The sequence below is a fragment of the Delphinus delphis genome, chromosome 9 (genome assembly GCF_949987515.2).
Source record: "Delphinus delphis chromosome 9, mDelDel1.2, whole genome shotgun sequence".
NCBI classification, from domain to species: domain Eukaryota; kingdom Metazoa; phylum Chordata; class Mammalia; order Artiodactyla; family Delphinidae; genus Delphinus; species Delphinus delphis.
The window spans coordinates 56,643,196-56,649,431 of NC_082691.1; positions in this window are offsets into that span (position 1 = coordinate 56,643,196).

Here is a 6,236-nt window from a genome sequence, read left to right on the forward strand (position 1 = left end):
AACAAAGAACCAGAACATTTAACATATACAAAAAACTTTTACAAACCACATCAAGTTTTACAAATACTGTAGTAGATACATGGACAAAGGTTATAAACAATTCACAATACATAAAGTGCTCACAGCTGTACATATGCATATGAATATATACATATGCGCGCACGCACACACACTATCATTATTACTCAAAAAAAGCACAAATTGAAAGATTTTTTTAAAACTATAGTCAACAGTTAAAATGTCTAATGCACAAGAATTGTGTTTTATTTATATTTGTATCCTGGTGTCTGGCAGTCACATAGATAACAAAATCATAGAATTTAAGAGCTGAGATAATCTTAGATGTTAATCAGTTCAACCCACTTTTCTTTACCATGAATCTTCTCAAGGGCATAAAAAAAATTGTTTTACTATCACTAGTTCTTCTCTAAAGTACCTTTTCTTATATTATTGTATAGCCAACTAACCCTGTTCTTATATCAGAGCACTCATTTATTCATTTATCAAAATATTTATTGAATCGGTGTACAAGGCAATATTTGGGAGCAGCAAGGTCGTGATGTCCAGGAGACATGGTTTTGTGTAGATATGCCCATCACCAATTCTTTGACAGACCGAGAGTTGCTTTGCAAGCTCTGGGACTGGTTCCTGCACTGCCAGGTTCTAGAGAGGGGAAGCGCAAAGGATAAGGATGAAGAAGGCTCAGTCCTGGTCCTGAAGGCCTGTGCCTCCTCTGGGGGAACCAGGGCAGCAGGAGCCACTGGAGGGGTTATATAGGGAACAGTGTGATCAAAGCGGTCACTTAGAAAGATCTTCTGGAAGCAAAATAGGAAACCAGCTGGAAGAGAACAATTAGACAACACACAATGATGCTGAACTACGTTGGTGGTGTAAGGGTAGAAAAGATGCTGGTTTGGTGGTTTCCCGAGAAGTCTGGTTGGATGTGAAGGTGCTGATGAAAGAGAGGAGACTCCCCAGCTTGGCCTGCGGCTAGCTCAGGCCAGGGTCGGCTGATGAGATGGGGATGCCAGCTACCCAGAGAGGGATCCAGAAGGAAGCAGACTGCTGGGGACAGCAAGACAGTAACTGCTGAGAGTGCATCTAGGATAAGGTGTAAGGCTTATTTTGTCAAACACAAGGAAAGAACTTTTAACGAAATAAGGTCTCCCAGTGACCCGGGGGATTTTACCCTGCTTGTCCAAGAGAAGAGCCACAGCAGAAGCTGCCTCAGTTCACCATGGTGATCAGGATCTCCATTTTTATGGTTTTTATTCTTTCCTGGGACAACCTGGAAGGGAGTTCACTAACTTGCCTTCAGATTAAACAGGTTTCTGAAGAAGCCAAATCAGGCTTGCCATCAAAAAATAATAAAATAACAAAACCCAAACCCATCCGCTATGGGCAACAAAGCCTTAGTGATGACACCAATCCTCCCCAGAGGGATTAGAGGATGAAGAGAGAGAACTCCTAAATTAATTTTTCATTTTGTTTTTCAATCTAGCATCAAATACGGCCTCTTGACAGTGTAGGCTGCTTTAAAAAGAGTTAATGGAAGTGGCTATTGCTTTGGATGTTTTTATAAGAACCAGGTTTACTCAATCAAGGGACTCAGAATATTCTCCTTGTGAAGGTAAAGTTAGAGGCTTTTTTTTTTAATTACTATGTTTGAATACACAATATATTTACTTGGCTCTAATATCTAAACTATGGAAAAAGATATACACTGAGAAATCCCATTTCTACCCAGGTCCCATCTACCTTTTCACCCCTCTCCCCTTCAGGTATATCACCTTCATGTTTCTTTATACAAATATAAGTAAAAAGGAGTGTACACACTTTTCTGCATCCTACTTTGTCATGTGGCAATATATCCTGGAGATCTTTCCACGGTTAGAACCTTCTGCATAATACAGCTTCATAGTACCCCTTCACATGGATGTACCATTGCTTATTTAACCTGTTCAGTATTGCTGATCACTTGGGTAATTTGTAAGTTTTTATTATTTTCAAAATGCCACACTAGGGCTTCCCTGGTGGTGCAGTGGTTGAGAGTCCGCCTGCCGATGCAGGGGACACGGGTTCGTGCCCCGGTCTGGGAAGATCCCACATGCCGCGGAGCGGCTGGGCCCGTGAGCCATGGCCGCAGAGCCTGCGCGTCCGGAGCCCGTGCTCCACAACGGGAGAGGCCACAACAGTGAGAGGCCCGCGTACCGCAAAAAAAAAAAAAAAAAAAAAGCCACACTAAATACTGCTAAATGTATGTCTTCTTCCTACATGGGCAAGAGTATCTGAAGGGAGATTTCTAGAAGAGGGATTGCTAGACCAATGGTAAATGCATCTATAATTTACAGGTTGTACCATTTTGCAGTCTCACCAATAAGGTATGAAAGTATCAGTCTCAGCAACAGAGTATGGTATCAATCTTTTGTATTTTTTTTCAGCCTCATAGGTGAGAAATGGTTTCTCAGTGTAGTTTTCTGTTTGTTTTTTTGGTGGGGTCGTGTAGATCAGTTGCCAATATCTTTTGTTTTCTTTTTAAATTATTTATTTATTTATTTTTGGCTGCATTGGGTCTTCGTTGCTGTGCATGCGCTTTCTCTAGTTGCGGCGAGCGGGGGCTACTCTTCGTTGCAGTGTCTTCTCTTATTGCGGAGCATGGGCTCTAGGCACACAGGCTTCAGTAGTTGTGGCTCGCGGGGTCTAGAGCGCAGGCTCAGTAGTTGTGGAGCACAGGCTTAGTTGCTTTGCAGCATGTGGGATCTTCCTGGACCAGGGCTCGAACCCGTGTCCCCTGCATTGGCAGGCAGATTCTTAACCACTGCGCCACCCAGGGAAGTCCCTCAGTACAGTTTTAAGTCATGTTATTTTAATACAAGTGAAATCAAGCATCTTTTGTTTAAAGCTTTTTTATATATCTTTTTCCTAACTGTTTGTGTCTTTAGCCCATTTTCTATTGTTTTTTTCTTTATTCCTAGGATCCTTCAATGGAATAGCGAGATGAGCCAAAGTACAATATATGCTAGAAATTTAATACAATACAGTTTATCATGTGGCATTGGGAGCCAATAAGCTATTGTCTGATTCTCAAACATCTAAAGTAACTGTCCAGCCAGGAAAGATTAAATAATATGCCCAGGGCCCACCAAAGGATCTAGAACCCATGCTGCCTGGCACAGACAAGCACAATAATGTCTCAAGTAGAAATTAGACTTCGGATTCAAATTTCCAAAATGCTCCAACCTGGAAGGAGATGAAAATGGCCTCATGAGAGACCAAGCTCAAAATGCTCATGGCCTAAAACCCCACTGCACTTCACAGCGGTACCGAAGATCCTGGGCTCTCTCATTTGGGCCTGAAGAATTCCATGAGCCAACAGTTCCTACTTGTCTGCCTATGTGGCTTCCCAGCTCGAAGCAGATTAGAACTCAGAGAGCCAAAGTGAAGGTGCTAAGGATATACAAGCTCGAATGAGACTCCTGGACAAAAGACATAAGAGGAAAAGACCAAGAAACCAAGACAACAACACAAAGTCAGAAGAGTACATGGCCAACTGGGACCACTGGCTCCTGGGAACAAAGACTCATAGAAATAGTTGCCAGGGTAATGATAGCATAAGAAGATACTACAATCACTCGTGTCCATCCTCAGGACTGATTCAAAGTGATGGAATGATCACATCTTTGAGTTGCAAAGGACCCGCTTCTTCCTAATATCCAATTCAGGATTCTTCTCTGGAGCAGCTCTGGTTGATCACTGGGCCTCTGCGTGAATAGTTCTAGGAAAGAAACCTGAACCTCGAAATCCACTAAAAGGGCGGGGGGGGGGGGGGGGGCAACTGTATATCGAGTACCTGCTGTGTGCCAGGTACTGGGCTAAGTCCTTTCTACACATTTCCTCATTTAATCTCCACGACAACCCTGAGTAGGCATTGTCCATATTTTACAGATGTGGAAACTAAAGTTCAAAGATGTTAAGTAATTTGCCCAAGATAACAAGAAAAAAAGTAGCAGCCCTGACATCCAAGAGCCTGCCTGGTACCATCAGCTAGCCCTGGGGTTGCTGGCAGTGGCCTGGCGTTTTCCTGGTCAACGTGAACATCACAGAACGTCGACATCTGGCAAGGGCACTCTGTGGTCATGATAAATCAAGACGAAAACAAGACCTCTCATAGTCTTATCTGACCACAGACAAAATACGAACACTGTCTAAACCACAAAAATGACCAAACACTCCCACCATCCCCACCAACTCTAAGCACAAGTGACTGCGGTTCTCAGCCAACCACAGTTTTAGCCTCACTCCTTTCAGATAAAATTTATGAAGATACTCCAGAGAATTTCCCTCACTTGCTGACAGCATCCAATTCAGAGCAAAGTCCTATCTCCTTAAACTCTCCCCCAAATCGCCTACAAGCCCAAATCCTGTAACTCCTTTCTGCACTCAGTTACAGAGACGCCCAGGGTTCCACATGGAGCGAAGTCTTCCTCATTCAGCGAGCAATGATCCATCCCCTTCAACTCCACCTGTGTTCCCAGAGGTCTTTGACTAGAAGGCACTGAATGTCAAGTAGAGAAATAGTGCTGAGCCCAGATTCCAAACAAGGTCCACCTGCCTCCCAAGCCTGAGCCCTGGACCACTCTGCTCTGCCAACTCCGCCGTCAGGTTTTGTTTGTTTGTTTGTTTGTTTGAATGTGGACTACATATAATTTGTTTTGTAAAGTAAGAAGAGGTGCTCAAAAGGGTAAACTTCAGTTATGGCGGAAGCAAAAACCATGGCTATAAAACACATTATTTCTTCATCATCTAGGAAAATGAGACACCGCTGTGAGTACTTGTCTCCTAACAACTTCAGCACATTTTGAATTTAGTTTTCTAAATAAAGTGAAATTGAGTCTATTAAATTAAAACAGAGGTGTCATCCTTCTGTATCTTCCGGTGCTTACAGCCCAGTACCTTCATTTTTATAATAAGAAGGCAAATTAAAGACAAAGTACTCCATCATTTCTTTCTAAAATAAAAATCCGAAATAAAAAACAAATGATCGCAAGACAGGCATGAGATTGAAAAAGGAGTCAAGGCAAAGGCAGCAAAGGCTTTTAGGAAGTGGAGTGGATAACAGGAGACTGATTAAGAATAAAGAACCCTCTGGTCCCCCTGAGGGTTCAAAAAGAACAAAAAGAAAAGCACTTTTGGAAACCATAAGGCTTCCTCCTAAAGCAGGCGAGCTAAGGGCAGCAGCTGGGGGCTTGGGCCGCATTTCTCAGATCTCTCTAATTGGCTGGGCTCATCTTCTCCCGGCTGTTTTCCTTTACGAGAAGAGTTCATTGGCGGTGGCTTTGGAAAACGATTAATTTACTCCACATTTATTCAGCTGTTTCTCTGACCTAACAGCAATATTTCATTCCACTCCAACTAGCCTATCTCTTAAAGGCATCGATCCCAAGGCATCCGCCCCTCTGAACAGTCCTCTGAACAGAGTAGACTCTCAATGAGAGGTTTTTTTGAACACTGTACAACCAGCGCCTTCCTAAGACCGCCCTCTGGTCTTTCCCGGTCAGGTGCAGATGGGAAGGAGTCTGGAATCTGCACGTTGAGGCCCCGTGAGCAGCGGTGATGTCATCCCACCCAGGCCGAGAACTCCCGAGGGGCTTGGCCTCCTCCACAAGCTCGGGGCCCAGTATCCAGCACCCCAGGGATGGGGACTTGGTCCAGCCCAGAGAGTGAATTCCACGCCGGCCCCCGCCTTCCTTCCACGCACATAAGCGCCCCAGCGCCCGGCCACGGACAGCCTAGCGCACCCGGAGGAGAAACCGGAAGACAAAGAAGTGGGGAGAGGGCGCAAAGGGTTGGGGGGCGGACAGTAAGTACCCGCTGCCCCAGCAACAGCCAGGGAAGGAAGTGGCAGTGGGAAGGGGGAGGAGAGGGGATGGGAAAGGGGTCGGGGGACAGAGACGGGGGCTGGGAACGCGAACGAGGAGGGGACGCCATGGGGCCGGCGGTCCAGCTGCGGGCAGCCCACCCATTCGAACCCCATTGGACTAACGGGCAGACGGGAGGGTGTCCCCTAGAGAAAGAGCCGCGCGGGCTCGGCTCCCCAAGGTCAGGGCCGGATCCGGAGCCGAGCCGGCCGCACTTACCTCCCTGCAGCCTCGCGCCCCGCGCCCGCAGCCTGCCGAGACTTAGAAGCCCCGCGGGTTGGGCCGGGGCGGGGGATCGCGAGGGAAGGGGGCGGGCGG